We start from the raw sequence: 17,753 nt of genomic DNA, 5'->3' as shown, positions 1-17,753 counted from the left end.
AGACAAGCACAGAGCAGCCCCATCACAGGGCATAAATGTGATGGATGGTCAGGTAGGCTTTGCCCTATATAGGGGCAGCAATACCTGCTCTTCTCTGCAGTCCCTGCATCCTCCATGGGGTGCAGGAAGATCGGGATAGAAGGCATTGCACTGCCTTTCCTCCCTGCACCTGGTGCTTTGTGTACTGAGGTGCTGAGTTTTTGGTGTATGCCCTCATTTTCTAGGAGCCTGACTCTGCGGTTCCTTCAAGCATTTAACCTGCAAGAAAGTCAGCAGTTTCCCCAAAAAGACCTTACAAGACCAGGCCTCCTTATTTAATACCATCTCTTGCACACATGTTCACCTTCCTTGTCTCCCATTCCTTGCAGTTCCACTCACCTGAAAGAGCAGCTGCATTCAGCATCCCAGATTCATGAAACAGCCACTTGCTTTCTCCTTGTTCTTGGTCTCTCACATTAAAGCACATATTAAAAAGAAATTAAAAAAAAATAAATAGAAAAAGAGAGAAACAGAACATTCCTACAAAAAAGCAATTTCTTGGCTGGACATTTTTTTTTTTTTAACTCCCCTCAATATGGCAGGAGATATTTATGTCTGAACAAATCCTTCTCCCTCCCAATCAATCCAGCTTCCCCTGCTTCTGCAGTGCAGTCACACTGTTTATATCAGTCTGTTACTGTGAAAATTAATGTGACAACACAAAACGCAACATAATGACTAAAGGTGTGTGAAATAGTCCTGGAGAAATACGAAGTGACTTCAAATGCAAGGTATTTCCTCCTTCTCCTTTCTCCCATCCTACAAGCTGCTGCAGTTCTGAAAATGGGACAGTTTTCAAAGAGGCTATATTTGCAGAGCAAAGATGGATGCTATTTTTATTGCAAATTAGCAGATTTTTTAGCAGATCCAATCTCATTTGCAAGTGAAAGTGACTCTACTTACCATGCAGATATAGGTCTTATGTTGGAAACTCATGGAAATTCATGTTTTGAACATTCTTGCAGAAGAAAAAAATAGACCCTGCCTTTATTTCTGGCTGTGACTTGCTCCACTGAAGCAACACCAGTGGGGCAGCACGTCTTGGCTGAACTACTACATTCTGTGAGCAAGGGGAAGTGAACCTGAGGCAGTTTTTAGCTGTGCTCTGTGAACTTCTGGGGGGTGGGGACTTCAAGGGGTGCACAGAGATATGGAGAAAAGGTGTTCAGCTGTTAGAGCCAAAAATTTGCTACCCAGGGATCCACAATTCCCCTGGAAGGTTCTGAATAGTCTGCATATATATATATACTTCTATGTATAAATATATATAAATAAATATATATAAATATACACACAGGGCAGGGCCAGCTGGGGTTGTCCATGGTCTGCACTGATGTGAAAAATTCAGTGTAGTAAACAGTAACAGGAAAAAACAATCAGTTAACAGTTAGTCCTGCAAAAGATGCCCTTTCAGAATGCCAAAACTTTTCATTAAATTGGACAAAAAAAATCTGGTGAGTGGTTTAAGCCAAGAAAAACAGTTGAACAAAAATAGGGAAATAAAGCACTGCATTTAAGTGCTACTGAATCCAAAGACTTTTCAGGGGGTTTTGATTCAAAATGAGGTTTTTCAACCCACAACTTGAGAAAGGTGAGCAAAAGGTTAAACACCTCCCAGGAGAATAAGTCATTACATCCCAAATGGTGCCAGTTGTGTCAAGCTCAAATCCACTTTACAAAAATTACCGAGAAAGTAAAATTTGGGGAGGGAGAGAAAAAACTGTGCACACCTTTAAAACCTTCATACAACATTGATGCTGGATTCCCACAAATATGAGTTGGATTTGGTTACAGCTCCACCATGAAAATGAATTAAGAAGATGAAAAAAAAAATATATAAAAATCTTCATTTTAATATGGGCATTGCAAGAAGAAAGTGGAAAAATAGAACAGCAGGCAGGGAAAGCAGAGAGCTCCTATTTCGAGAAGTGGAGTCTGATTTAAAGAGTGCAATTTCTACCTGCCAAATTTGCACATGCATTCCTTCAACCTGAAGCTACTCAGCAGGTGTGAACCTGTTTGTACCTCTCCTGACGGGAGCACAACGGGGGGAAAGCAGCGGTGCAGGTACTCAGGGATGTAACAAATCCTTTTGGCAGGTGCCAGTTTTGCAGCTCTCTGCTGTACACAGCAAAGCAGAAGGTGAGTGTCAGCCCTGCTGCTGTGCTGCAGCGTGATGGGCTCAGCTCTTTCTCCCTGCCACATCCTTCTGTGTTTCTGGGGTGTGCAGCTCCCTTTTCCATAATGTCCATTAAAACAGACACGTCACATTCCTGAGCGCTGTTGCCACGGACTTCAATGAGATTATTTTCGCCACAAAGTCAGAGGTAACATCTTAAAAACACCTTAATTCATCTTACGAAAATACTCAAGTATTGAAAGCTGGAATTGTTAAAATAAAAATTTAAAAAAATCTCAGACATAAAACCCCCAAACCTCCTCTGTTCACACACATTTCACAGGAGGTATTAAACGCTCCATATACCTGTCCCAGACACTCGGAGTGAGGACACACTTGGACTGGAATCAGGGCTGTCACACTTTTACCAGCACAAGCTGCAGGACTACAGCACAATTACATTTTGGAAACTGGAAAACACATTTCATACTTCTTACAGGCCTTATTTTCCTTAATATAGGTACAGGGAATATATTTTCCTCTTACTGACAAGAAGATCATGGTATTCTTTTGTGAGCACGAGGCATCTGATAATTTGTAGCAGGCATGAATTATTGCAGTGTCTCCATCCAAACAAGTGAACATCTGTATCCCATTTTCACTGGCACCACAAGATACCTGGCGCAGCCCCAAAAGGGAATGTTTAGCTACAAGGGTTTAAAATATGCAGTAATTTGCTGTTGTGTTATCTTCTGGTATTCTCAGCTTTTGAAAAAAAAAAATAAATTACTTTATCAGTGAAGTCCTCCCACTGTCTATTTGCCTTGCTCCAGCCCAGAATGAAATGAATCAAGTAAAACAGTTTTGAAAGCCTCATTTATTTTCCCTCCTGAAGAGCAATGCTTGTGGAAGCCAGTTGGAGCAGGACTCTGTGGAGGATGGGACATTTCTTGTCCCCCCCATCCACTTCTTTTTCTCTACAGAGGGGGACTGTAAGTTTATTCAGCCCTCCCAAGGACAGTATCACTGGGGGAATGATATTCAGCAATCCAGGAGTGGGGGTTCTATGGAAAGGAAGCCTGGAAGCTCTTTTAGTCCGGTATTTCATCCTTGGCTTTTGAAAATATGTTTAAGACCATGTCTTTGTTGAAAGCAAGGTGTATTTTCCCAGCTGGTCACTATCTACAGCAATCAGCCAACCTGCATAAAATTCCAGGGCAGAAAAGCTCTATTTCCATGGCTTTCAGCTCAGCCATGACCTTATATCCAGAATCTGCTTGGGCTGAAAAACCTTCTGCTAGTGAAATGATATTTTTCTTGGTTGCTTGTTATATTTACCTGGTCCCCCCTCTCTGCAATTCCAGCTGGGTGTCCCCTACCTCAAACAGAAGTTCCCTTGGGGTGATCCCAATTTCACTCACCTGCAGTACCACGATTGGCACTGGAGGCAAGTGGGGATCACTCCAAAAGTAAGTCATCACCTGCTCCTCCCAGTCTGCCCAGATCAGAAAGCATCCTTCACCCTCCACCCTACCCCAAGCTTCAAAGAAGTCACAGCTACCTGCTTTAAATCCTTTCTTAGCACTCCCCATTTCCAAGGAGTTCTGTTCCAAAGGGAAAAGCACAGCCTCAACACCAGTTTGTGCTGTGACTGCTGCCTGTGCAATATTCCTCACATTTTAACTCATCTTCCTTGGCTGTTTACACTCATCTGTAGCTTCCCATCAGGACTATGGGGAGGGGGATGCCCATTTTCCCTGTGGAAACCAAACAGCGGGTCTTCCTTCCTTTGACCTGCTGGTGCTCTTACATGGTTACCACTGGTTTTACTCCTACTCCTTTGGTCAGCCATGGTGGTTGCACTACTGCCTGCCTTTCTGCAGCCAGCAAGAGCTCAGTCAGTCCTCACACCATTTGCTAGAGGAACTCCTGTGATCTAAGTCCCTGTCACCTCAGTATTCGGTGACAGTTTCATTAACACCTTCTCATATGTGACTCCATCTCCAGTTCAACTCCCTGGGACAGGTGAATTAGGCAGATGGGGACATTTCCCCTGGTAGATTAAAAATGTTCTGGGTCACTTTTCTAATGTGTTGCTGCACGTGGAAGTCACTCAGTCCTTCAGCTGCACTGGGAGTGACACAATGTGCCTGGCACGGGCTGCAGTGCAGGGGGAGCAAGTCCCTGCTGAGGCAGCTGTTCCTGCACATTCCTGCTGGGCACCCCCTGTGCTGACCACACAGGAGGAGCCTGGAGCAAACTCCTCCAAACGGGAAGATGAGAAAAGTCCTTGATTAACAACTTGGCCTTTCTCCATAACTGGGAAACTGAGGCACCCAAGGCAGATGACTGCATCTAAACCACAGATGGCCAGAGGGCTTCAGGCAGAGCTGGGTACCCAGTTCTGGTCCAAGCTATTTAGACCACACATCATGTCTGATGACTAAAATGATGGCATTAATACTCTGCTTGGCTCTGGAATAAGAGACAATTAAAATGGTAGGAAAATTCCTGTTACCAAATGTCCACAGGGAAGCTGAACTGACAAATAAGAAACAAAATTCACAAATATCAGTAAACAGCATGTTGAGCTACAGAAATAAAAATGAGAGAAGCACACAAGGCCATGTCTCTGTAGAAAAACAGAGTTACACCAGTATAGCTCTAACTGCCCTGGAAACCTCTCAGGGCAAGGAGGGCTTTTGGGCCATGGCTTCAGAAAAGTGACATTAGGTAGTCCACAAATAACCTTGCTTTCAAGTGTCTTCACTCAGGAAGGTATTTTACTTTAAAAAAAAAAAACACCTCAATCGATTTTGAGTCACCCCTCACCTAATACTGAGTATTTTCATAGACAGAGTTGAAGCCTTAGCACAGCCCCCGTCCAAATAAACTCTCACCACTTTTGGAGGATTCTCCATGCAGGATCCGTCTCCAGTGCTGCTCCCTGACTGTTTACTGGTTGTTAACTGTGCTCCCTCACAGCCTCCAATCTCGGAGAGCATCAAAGGGGAAGGAATGCCACTCGCCTAAACGTGATAGACTATTGCTGCAGGCAGGAGTAACTTGTGCTGTCAGTGTTCAATTAGCACCAAGTTAAACTAAATGTCTTGTGAATATTTCATAACGATCTGCCAGCATCATATCTGAACTCTCTGGCTTTTACCAAGCCATTTCCCTTCCAAAGTGACATGATGTGGAATTAAAGAGGAATGATGAGCCAATCTCGCTTGTTTGAGTATCTGCTCAAGAATTATGCTGTATAACTAAAAAGTAGTAGTAATCAAAAAAAAGAGGCACAAAATACTTCAACAACAACTGTCACCTAAAATTATCCTTTGCTAATAAACTGTCTTTGAACAAAGTGAGCGTTTATATAAAGCACAGTTCTTTTTCTGACTGTAAATTTACTGCAGCTTTCCCATTTAGTTTGCGAGTTACAGGAGCTGATGTAAGCTTTTATATTTCCCATTTGTTTTTCACACGAAGCTCAGGAGTTAAATGGGTTGGAATAGACTTTAAAAGCCAGGGCTAACTTGAACTTGAAATGCTGAATCCGTGGCAAGCACCAGGTGAGGTGCAGGAGGGAGCCAGCCTGGGCTGTGCTGCGTGCGAGAAGCAGCAGCTCCGAGCAGAGCTCGCTGTGGGATCTGGGGCAGAAAAAACCACACTCACAAATGCAAATAACTCAGTGCTGCAAACCAGCCACTATGCAGACACGCAAATCCCAGGCTGTAAAGTAGCTGTGGGATCTGCCTCACCTGCCTGGGGGTCCTGGGCAGCGTCACTGGGGAGCTGACTCTGGGCCTCGCAGCAAGAGCTCTGCAAAGCAGAGGCAGCAAAATCTCAAGGGTCACTGTGCTGACGGCTCACAGTCCTCACTGAAGGACAGCAGCTTCCCAGGAGGAGGGAGAGGTGCCACAGGGCACAAAGAGTCTTCCCCAGACTTCCAGCTGAGGCTGCCAATAAGGAGATCAGTTGGTTCCAACACTAATGGACCAAAGCCACCAATTCGTATCACCTCATCCATCACAGACCCCGATGATAAATGATCCCGAGTTTGCACCAGCCTGGGCTGATTCTCTGCACAGCACAGCCAAATTGCCCAGCTCTGCTTGCTGAGGAGATGGTCCCCTCGACCGAGGAAGGACAGGCTGAACTAGAAACTTCTGCTGGCCTGGATACACAGGCCGGGATGAATGTGCCAGTGCAGTTTCTTTGCACAAGCAGAACAAGTGCTGAGACAGGTTTTTAAGTTAACTCAGCAGATAAAGAGCAACAGCAAGTCTGAAATAACCACAGAGACCGAATCGTTTCACTTGCACAATGCCAAGTGACCCATGGCTACTCTCACCCACCAACACTGCATTTGTGTTTGGAATCTCATCACCCCTGGATTTTACTGGAAAATAGTTACCATGTATTAACTATCTGCCCAAAAAGAAAAATGAAAGTCACACCTCTTTTGATAACAAAGACTTATAGGAAAAGCCCCATGGGAGCTATTCTACAGCATTAAATGCAATAGTTACATGTTGTTGCAACTGTATTGATATAACACATAAAACTTGCTCATATAGGCAGGATCTGGAGTTTGCCATTTTAAGATCAGCATTATATACCATAATATACAAATATATAGCAGCTTTTCACCTCTGAGCTCCCTCCCCTTGTTGCCCAGCCCTTGCCCACTTTGATCACTCACTTTGCTGCCAGAGCCTTCTCTCTCCCCAGGGTCCTGCAGGTTTGCACCCCATGGCCCAGTCCCAAGGACACATCCTGGCTCCATTACCGTGGCAGAGCTTCCAGTGAAGGGTGCTACAACAGACAAACAACAAAAAAAACCTTAATAAAGGTGGGGGAGCTGGAGGAAGGAGAGGCAGGGAACTCTGGAGATACTGGAGACACCAGGAGAGATAGGCAGCAGACCTGGAGGAGAAAACAAGACACAGCTCTGTCCTCACAGAGCCCCTCCAGGGCTCTGCTGTTAAACCCTACACTAATACATGTTAATTAACCCCCCCTGCCTTTCCAGATAAGGAGGGAGTTGGCTCTGCTGGAGAGGGGGATTGGCAGGAAGCCTCATTCACTCCTCTCCACTCACACCTGAGCGATCTCCATGCCGGCCAGCTGGGAGGGGGGGATAAAGCCCAGCACGATGATGTTTAAAGGCTCCCATAATTTGTTTAACAGACCTGAAGACCTACCAGCATTTAACTACTGCAGCCAGAGATGTAATACAAACAGCAAACCAAACCCAAGCGTGGCTGGGCTGGAATATTAATCCATCCATGCCTTCAAGGGCAATGGAGAGAGGGAAGCGCCTGCAGATCACGTACACAGGGGGGGTTGGCTGTGGACTTGCAGCCTCGTTAGCACTGATCCTCCCGAGCTACAAACACTGACATTTACTCTCCCCAAATGGCTGAACTAATATCCTGATAGTGGTGGTGGCATCCTTCCAGCAGCTGGGACTATGTTTTGTACATAGACCTGTTGGGGTTTTTGACACAGTCACTTGTCCGAGTGCCAACATCTGAAAAATAACTCAGGAGGCCTTTTATGGCTCCAAATTTGAGGCTTTTGGGACCTTTTCCATTTTATTTTCCTGTTAGACAATCACAAAGAATGCAAATGCTACTGAAGCCTGGGCAGATAAGTCATGGAATAGATTTCCCTGATCGTGTGTTCAGCTGTACAGCAGTTGCCAGAGTAAATTCGAGGATATGCTTTAAAATACCAAAATATATCAGTAATGCTCATCTATGAAAATAATGATTATTGGAAAGGGATTTATTTGTAAACCTTAAAGAGAAAACACAATCCATCCCATATTTTGCTGGGGAAAAGTTCTCTATGAATTGAATCTTGCTCCAGGAGCTGGAAAAACACCAGGGGCTGGAATGCTCCCAATGTCACCAGAGCTCTTCCGACCCACCCAGTCCCACTGGCTTTTAGCAGGTTGTTAGAAATAATCAGAAGGCTGTAAAAATAATATTTCACTGTGCTGTTGTTTTTTGTCCCTGGTAATCAATGGGTAGAGGCAGATGCTGTGTGTGCAATCACCAACCACCAGACTGAGCTTCAGGCTCAGCCCTCCAGCACAGGGAGAGAGGAAAACAGAGAGGGATCCAAGGGGAGGGTCACAGGAGGAATAACTGTACAACTTTAAGAGGGAGTAGCACACATGTAACTCCTGTAAACAAGGGGCCCTGGCAGGACAGGGAATGAAGGGCTTTGCTGTTCTCTTGTTTATCTGTCAAAGCTGCTCATCCATCATCGAGCACAGGTGTGACAGTCACTGAATTCAGGGCTCTCAAAGCCTGAGAACTTGGCATGGACACTGGGGGACAGCAAAGGTGCCACAGCCCCCACTGGGAGACAGAAGGGTTCCCAGGACTGCCATGGCACGGGCAAGACCCGAGACCTTCGGCTGCGCTCGGACTCCAGGGAGGGCTGGGCTGGGAGTGGCTCCTGCTTCTCTGCACAGGGAGATCTCAGTGCCTCCTCACCCACTGCAGATGGTCCTACACCAAACCCAGCCCTCCTGCCACACACATTCCACTGGCTCCCTCCTGGCTCTCAGGGTGAGCTGGGCACCCCCCTGGCTCTCCTTGCAGCTCTCTGTGGTTGAGACCCATGAAAAACCCCTGTTTTTGTGAAGCATTATAGTTCACCTGGTGCCTCCAGGTTTCTGTGAGATATTTTATTGCATTAGTGTTGTCAAATGGTGACATTTCTGAGTGTAAGTCATAAGGTTGTTGTTAATGCCAATTTAATGGTGCTAAAATGATTAAATATGGCAGGCTTTTAAATAATGAGGTACATAAAAGGTGTTAATAACCTCTTAAGTGCTTTAATAATATTCTGTGCTATCATAAAATGTTAGTAATTGGACCTCTTAACTTTCATCTGCCATAAAGTAATGAAAGAAAAAAAATCTCAACAGAGGCGCTGAATGGCTGAAAATTTTGCTTAAATAAAAAGAAAAAAAATGAACAATGGTAAAACTGAGCCCTATTGGTGGGGGGGGAAAAAAGGAAGAAAGAAAAAAGAAAGAAAGAATTAACTATAAAGCCCAATGGAACATGCATTTTAATATCATGCAAATTCTTAGCATTTCCAAAAAATGTCTTTGGTATGAGGTACTGCAAGAACAAAGGAGCCCAATGAAGGCTCAGTGCTAAACCCAGCATCAGCTGGGCTGCTTAGTCTGACGTAAGACAACCCTGTGTGTCACCTGTGTGAGTTAGAAGCAGCAGCTTTCTTGTACATGACAGAGCTAAGCCAAGCCTGGGCTGCTCTGGCAGGTTGTGCAGCTGAACAGAGCTCCTGCCCCGGGTTAAAATCAGCAGCTCTGCCCTTGCAATGGGACATCTCCTGTGAAGGGTCTTCTGGGGCAGGCAGGGCTGCAAACCCCCGAATTTCTGAGGAACTGCAGGTGATAAAGGCTGAAGGATCCTTCATTGCCCCTGTAGGTAATGAGCTGTGAGTGTTGAAGAGCACACACTGAAGCACCAAACTGGATTGACGGGATGCAGAGCAGCCAAATGTAATTAAAATTCTAAACAGGGAGGCCAAGTAGGAATATCTAAATAAAATTTGGACAGGATCCTGAATAAGCAGCAGCAGCTTCATCAGAAAAGGCCAGAGGTCTGTAAAATCCCCTCCAGGCTACTGCTTGAATCCCATCCAGCAAACAGAGGAGCTGCAGCAGTGTCCATAAAATGTGCTGACACTGGGCTGGTGTTGCCTTAGGAGGCTCCCCAGGATAATGTCCAGGGAGGTTCTTTAGGTCCCCTTCTCCCAAACAGCAATCCAAGCCAATCAAATTCTTGTGAGAAACCCATATCAGCAAAATAACTTTCATTAATGGATATTTGCAGGTTCTTGGTTCAGTGGCTCTCAGGGAACCCTTTTAAGGCCTCCTTAGCTGCTGCCTCACATGCTTTGCTGTTCTTTATCACCTGTTAACACGTGCACCCAGTTCTTGTAAAGAACAGGTGCTTTGAACCGGCTCTAAAAAAAAGCACCTCTGAATTTTGGGGCTGACCACGTAACAGGCAGTGTGACAGAGCCCTTCTGAGCATGAAACCCAGCCCTGAGAAACACGGGGGGCTGTGATTTTTACCAGCCTCTGTCTCTAACGTTGCGTCACACAGGCAGGGAGGATGCACAGAGCCACGTGAGCCAAGGCAACCAATGCTCAGCAGGGATGACAATAGGAAACAGCAGAAGCCAAGAGTTTGCCCATAGGCATTGAAAAATTATAACGAGCAAATTGATTTTGAGTAGTCTAAATTTGCTTGGAGATAAATCAGGAACCGAACAACTGCTCTGTGTAACAGAGAAATGATTCACCCAGTACAGTGTTCCTCGAGCCACGCAGAAGGCTCTTGGCTGCTGGGAATGCTGCCTTTCTTTTTTTCTTTTGGCTTTATATTGCAGACAAGACCATTATTATTTTCTTGTTACAGGTCTAGTGCTGATGCCATTGCAGTCAATGACAAATTTTCTATTAGTTTCAGTGAAGGGCTTGGCCTCAGTAAAGCAATTATTCATCAATACATAAAATACTTCCTTGACTCTCATATTTAAGAGCGAGATCTTGTACCCACTCATTGGCACCTCTCCCCAGCACAGCTACAGTTTGCAAAGTTCCTCCATGTCCCACTGCAGGCCTCAGCATCCCAGAACAGGATCGTATTTCTTCTTACTGAGATGCTCTTTGCTTCATTTGATGTGCCCATTATTTGAGAACTGTCTCTCCTTTTGTCCATTAGGTAAATTCTGGACGAGCTTATTATTCTGCTTTGGTTTGTAACAATCCCTCTGGATCCATCTCTATGCTTATTAGGATTTTAGAAACGCAACCTAATTTGTGCTAAAGCATACAAATTCAGCTCCCCTATGATCTGTGCTGCTCCACACACCATTGCTATGTCTGCAACACAGCTCTAATCTCTGCACATCAGTGGCAGGAGCAGTGGTGGGGTACAGGCCAAGCAGGGACTCCTGCTGAGACAAACACCTGAGCTCAGGTGAGCCTTGGGACCATAAGTGAAACCAATTGGTTTATAGGTAGTTCTTTTTAATTCCCTCTCAACTCCCCATGAAATACTCATTTTTTCAGCTTGACTGGAAATCATCAACCTCCTTTGGTGGCCATAAGAGCAATCTGTGTTCTGAACAAAGTTCCTGGAATCAGATGATGTGCAAAGCCAAAGAGATGCTCCTGTGCTTTTTTACACTCATTCTCTGTGGATTTTTGTCTGCACACAAGTTCAGATTGAGCCAGTGCAGGTCTGTGCCCCGCTCTTGCTTGCAGAGCCCTGAGCACATCTCCACCAACATGGAGAAAGGCAGCCAAACCAGACACACCAGCAGATAGCAGGGGTTGGGTTTACTGCTGTTGGTTGGGTAAGCTAACTAGGAGCAGAAGTTATTTTGAGCTAGGGTAAGTTAAAAAAAATTGCACAAAATGTTTAATTTTGTGATTCCAGCTTTGGTTTCCGGAGGAACATCTCCAGACATTACACTGTGTGGCTTCAGTGTGGCTCCCGTGCTGCAGCAGAAACCTTGCCATGGCACAGGAGAGCAGAGGAGGGATGTCACTCCTGGAGCCACCACCCTGGGCCACTGCTGGAGCCACCAAGGCAGGTCAGTGGCGCTGCCACAACGATGGGGCCACCCTGGCCACCAACTTGGGCAGCCTGGGCTCCTCCTGTTGAGGCTGAGCAACAAGTATGAGGTTTCTCCAGACTTAAAGATCCTTTGAGTACCATTTAGTGTTTAATACACCGTGCTCTCCCTCATGTAAAAGAAGCAGATAAAAAAGAAATCAATGAAGTGCCTGCGAAGTTGCTTCGTACCGTTTCACATGCATATTTAGAAACCCTCTCTTCCCTGCCACTCACCTCATGAATCTATTCTTGGAGAATAAAAACTGGGATATACTTTGCAGCCAAAAGTAAAGTCATAAAGAAGTTTGCTCACGTTCCTCGACACATGAGATATAGAGTTAATTAAAAATTGTTCTCTGTACAACAGGTTTGTTTCACTGGAAAATGTCACTGATGTAAGGCTGTTCTACTCTTGTTGCCAACTACATTGAATTGACTCCATTATAAGCTTACTCCTCCCCCCTCCCTATTACTTTTCTTCCAATAATAAACCAGAGAGATCTTAGAGCCCACTTTTTTATTGGAAAAGGTGCATTAGGATTAGCTGAGTTGGAGCAGCCATTTTATGCCCCTCCAGTCCCTGTTTATCTGTGGCTCTACAGAAGCAGCAAACATTTTCCCCAGTCCTGCACAGTATAAATGAGATTTTTGATCCTACAGGCATGGTGCTGTTCAAAGATTTTTAATTAGATAAATACATTTTATAAAAAGATTTTGCAGAATAGTTGCCTCTAGCAACTGTAACAATCTTGAAGCTTCATCTTTCAAAGGGAAAGAAAACTCTTGCAGGAGCCTGGTGTGTTATATAAAAATGAAAGATGGTATTACAGAATTAATAGGAAGGGGCCAATGGAAATGCAGTCCCACTCCTGGAAACGGGAGTTTGTTTCATTACTGACTTCAAACAGCACATGGATTTGTGCTCTAATTTTTCCAGCCAGATTGCCAAGTATCAGCCCCAGGCTGGAGGAATAGCTGGGCCAGGCTGGAGGGAGATGTGGTGAGCACTCTCTTTCCACAGCTGACGTGCCTCAGAAGGCATCACACCAACGTCAGCCCTGAGGAAAGCACAGCTCTCCCTGCACTGCCAGCCCTGGTGCTTCCTGAAATTCAGGGGCATCCTCATCCACACACAGGAATGTCACCGTGCCCTGCCCTTCACAGCACAGCCAGATCCCAGCAGGGCTGCCTGAGCTTGCTTTCCTTGCCAACCAGCCATCCTGGAAGTGTCCCTAAGATCAGGAAAAGATCTGTTAGCTATCCCTGACTGCCTGAGGATGGGCAGCTACTGGAAAACCAGCAGCATCCTGCAGGCCAGCGCATTCCCAGGGCACCCTGCCTGGCTGGGCATGGGGAGGGGGGAACCCAGACCTTGATCCCACCACCACGCTTGTGAGTCCTAGGAAAGGGCAGTGTTAAGTTTAGACATGAGCCCAGTTCATGCTGAGGTGACCATCCCTTTTTCCATCCAGCTCAGAGCCACTCCTGAGGCTCCCAGAGGTCCTCTGTGCTGCTGGGACAGGGGCACTGCAGCACTTTCCCTCTTCCCCTTGCAGATCCCAGTGAACGAAGCTTTCCAATGTGCCGTCAAGGTGGAGAGTTCTATCCCTGCAGACTCAGTGCAGGATAGCAGCTGGAATGGGAACTTTTCCATCCTCACCCCCATACTCAGTATATTTAGCCCTGACCTAGAAAGACCATCCTTTCTAGGGCTGAGCTGTGATTCAGACTGTCTGCTTGCTGAGCAGAGACTGCCAACTGTGCCGAATCAGAGCTGATTAGAGGTGGGAGAGAGCCTGAAAAACAATACACCCAGGCAAATGCAGTGGGTTTGGAGCACTTCATGAAAATTATATTTAACTCCATTTTTTGGTGACTTAAAGAAAAATTAAAACAAACAACCCTCGCACCTTCCAAAATAACCCTACCTGTCTCTGGTGGGAGAGAAGAGACTGGCAAAGGGTTGCTATTTTAAATCACACTGGAACAGGGTAAGAAAGAATATACATGTAGGTAGATACGTATATATATAGGTATAGACACATACACACACATCTCCAGATGAAGCAGGGGACTCGTCTGAGAAGGGAAGGATGGACAGAGAAGCAGATATTTTCTTGCATTTTAGGGGAAATTCTATCTTGAAGCAAAAAAAAATTCTACCATGTCTAAGGGGAAACAAGAACAAAAGAAAAAAAAAACACATGAGAAGATGTCTGGAGACATAAAATGCTCATGGAGAATTGTCTGTTGGCAGGTCACAAAGTGTCCCACCAGCCCAGCGTGGGACTGGAGCTTGTATCCCACAGGCAGTTATCCTGCAGACATGCTCAGACCATCACCTGGGATCTGAGGGAGGGAGAAATCTTATCTGCAGGCCTGTGAGAAAACAGGAGGAGGTACATGTTGTCCTTATAAACTAGAAATACAGTCAGGGAGTTAAACTGAAAAACACAGCCCAGCCTGGAGAGAGCAGAACAGGAGACTAAACACAGCAGTTTAACAAATAATTACAGGTTCTTTGTATGGACTAGAATTTGTAATCCACCTTCATCCACTTCTCTTTGCACAGTTTAGAATTACAATGCCAAAGGGATCACAGGGAATCACGAAATAATGTCCTGCATTTGAGTGCAGAGCAGACAGTCTCTGACGGTTTTAGATACTCTTTTCATGAAACATTTACCATGTGGCACCCAAGTGTTCACTCCATTGTACCTTGGCAAACACAGTGGCCACGCTGGTACAGTCACTCACACAGGCAGGATGTTTGCAGACATTAAAAGTGATGAGAAAAAAAAAAACCCTGACCTGAATAAGTTCTCCTCAATTTAAATTCAGGAAAGTGTGGGCATTGAATATTATCTCCATAATACATTTGCCACACCATAAAACATAGTGGGGAATCAAGAAGCAATATCTTGCCTTTCAGCAAATGCCTGGTCTCTGAGGACTCCCACCATCCACTGGTATGTAGGAGTACAATTTATCATCTGTATTTTTTATCTAAACTGCATGGAGAACATGGTATTATTACAGTGGTGCTGGACTGATATTTGGGGGGCTGTGAATCCATTACCTGCAACAGACTCCCTGACTCCCTTGGTATGTCCCAGCTGTTTGGTTTCCCATCTGTATTTCCATTTCAGAGGAACTTGAAATGAATTAGAGGAGTCAAAAAGGAAAGAGAAAATATCTGAAGTCAAATAAAAGTTATTGTTTGACTGTAAATTAAAAAGTTTGTGGGTTTTTTGTTTGTTTGCTTGGGTTTTTGTAGTATTATAGGTGGGTTTTAAGCACTTCTGTGTGATTCTGGAAGAAACTGCAAAATGACAATTTGCTTAGAAGCACCTTCAAAAATATTTCACCTCTTTTTTTTTTTTTTTTTTTGTTCCTTACACCACTATTTTGGTAAAATGACACTGTTTTGGGAAACACTACAGGATCCCTCCCCTACTCTGCATTTTTTGCCTCCCAAAAATGACCAACACCATACAGCCAGATCTAATCGGGAAGTTTCTTTTAACAAAGTACATAATGAAAGGCTTTACTTTAAGCACGAGCTTAAATCCATATGGCTTTAGTGAGTTAAGCACAATTAAGGCACTGCCAAGTGCTTTGCTGGGGGAGTCTGGAGTCAAGCACCGAGCTGGGCTGAGTGGGGTCCTGGAGCACACGATGAGAAGTGAAAATAAAGCATGAAGAAATAAACAGAAAATAAGCACGGCACTTGGAGGCTGTGAGCTTTGTTTGTACAGTATTTCTAAGGTGTGTTTTGTACGTTTGAAAAAATCCCGTTATTCAGGAGCCTGGAATTGCTCTTCCATCCCCAGCGCTGATGAATAGCAGAGGCACAGCGTGCAGCCCTTTATTCTGAGGGAGCCTTAATCACTCCCCTCCCGAAACTGCTGCTCCATTTGACTGACAGAATTAGAAGCAATCCACATATTGGAGGGGAAAAAAAGAAAGGCAGACCCATTTGGTTGTCAGACTGTGGGTACATACACAAAGCTTTTAGCAAAAAAAAGAAAGAAGAAAAAAGAAGAAAAAGTTGTTGCCCTCCTAAATGACATTTATATTAATGACATGAATGACAGGCTTAAGGGGAAAATTATAAATCTTTCTTTCCAGCTTTTTTTTTTATTGCCCAACCATATATTTCATCTTTCCAGAGAGCAGCACCATTAAACCCGTGGCTGACAGACACCAGTGCTGTGGATAAGCTGCAGCCAGACCCCTGTGGAGCAAGGTTGGACATTCTGGGAATGCTTGTCCAGAGGGCATAGTTGAGGGTCCTCCTGGCCTGGGCAAGACCATGGAATACCAACACAACCAGCAGGACACAGGTGGCAGGAGAGCACCAAGGGACTGGGGCACTCGGGTGGGGCCGTGTGGCTGCCCAGGAACCCAAGAGTCCTGGCACCACAGTCATTTGGGTCTCCCACCCTTCAATATCTGTCCCAGAGGGAATAAGCAGAGAGAACGTTCTGTTCTTGTGGCAGAACAGCTCCCTGGGGCTGCAACCTGCCAGCAACAGCACCCAGGGAGACTCCACAGCTCCCAGAGCCCTCAAAGGATGTCCTCTGTGTTGGCAGAGCCACAGCCTATCTGTCTTCATGAAGGAGCTCTGGACTCCTGATGGAAAGAAGAACATGGGCTCTCCTCTCCCACCGTACACGAGGCTGCCTCTGTCTGCAGAGCAGCCACAGACCTCTGCATTTCTGCTTTGTTCATTCTCCTACACAGTCTCCAGGGAAAACACAGAGGAAGACAGAGAACCCCCAGTGTCTTGCAAGATCACAGATGTGGATGTAATCAGCTTCATTTGGAAATAATTCCTTTAAATTTCCCCAAACCAAGTTCTGTTTTCCCTGGTGGTGCTTCATAACCAGTATGACTGATAGACCCACTCTGCAGTGTGTGTGTATTTACATTTACACACACACACACATGTTGTTCTTTTTTCCAGATGAATCTCCTGTGAAAGACTGTTGTGGTCATGTGTAGCTGCCTGTGCTCAGACACACTGCAAAGATATTTCCTTGAGTTTTATTGTCTGTGACCACTATACTTATGTTTTATAGCAGCCTAATTACAGACAATCCCCTTTAAATGCTGACATGCAGTGCTAAGTTACTCTGCAGGTGAATGAATAGATAGAACGTTTCTGTGTGTTCTCTAAAATTGTTTAGCGTTATTAACTGGATTTATCAACAGCAGGAGTGTTTGGAGAAATGAATCCATTTTAAAATGGTCCATGATTTCCCATCACTAGTGGCACCAAATCCATAGTATTTGGGGAATGGTTTTTTCATGCAGGAAGTGAAGTATTAAAAAATTAAATGTGTTCACTTGAAACCTCCTGCACAGCTCAGTTTATAGCAATAAAAGACAATGATAGTTCCTTACAAATCAATTGAGGGGAAAAATAGAATTAAGAAAAAATAAAAATTAATAATCCAAGTGCAGCCATGTCCTGCTCTCTGGCTCTACCTGTGCTACACAGCCCAAACAGAGACAGCTCCCTCCTTTTCCCTAGCACTGCTACCATAGATAATAAAAACTAATTTAATTTTCTGTCACTCTTTTCATTTTAATGGACACTCAGAGGTTTCACAGCTGTAGGAGGACAGTGCACAAAACCACATCTTTTCTGGAATGAAGAGGCATGGAAAAAGAGAAATTTTGTGTGGAAATATCAGAAGAAACAATGTAATGAAAAACAGGCTTTAAATATTGAAAACATGTAAAGGACAACATACAGCACAGGGGAAACAGGCTGAATAAAACATGCTGCTATTAAAGCCCTGGAGCTCAGTCCTGGAGGGATTTGCATTTTCCCGATGCAGACTGTGATTTTTCAGGGATTCTGAGAGCCACTGGAAGGCCGTGGGTCTGCAGAGAGTCCCCGT

General features: G+C 44.9%; 1 long non-coding RNA gene across 1 annotated transcript in view; it reads right to left on the bottom strand.

Moving 5' to 3' along the window:
* LOC135423659 (uncharacterized) overlaps positions 1–17,753 on the bottom strand; it is a 224,447-nt gene that overhangs the window by 4,180 nt on the left and 202,514 nt on the right. Inside the window, exon 4 of the long non-coding RNA XR_010434870.1 lies at positions 379–6,976. This is a non-coding gene — a long non-coding RNA (uncharacterized LOC135423659). The remainder of the gene's footprint in view (positions 1–378; positions 6,977–17,753) is intronic.

This window comes from Pseudopipra pipra, chromosome 17 (assembly GCF_036250125.1).
Source record: "Pseudopipra pipra isolate bDixPip1 chromosome 17, bDixPip1.hap1, whole genome shotgun sequence".
In the NCBI taxonomy this organism is placed as follows: Eukaryota; Metazoa; Chordata; class Aves; order Passeriformes; family Pipridae; genus Pseudopipra; species Pseudopipra pipra.
Note: the sequence above shows the minus strand (reverse complement) of the source record. Positions and strands in the feature narration are given on the sequence as shown.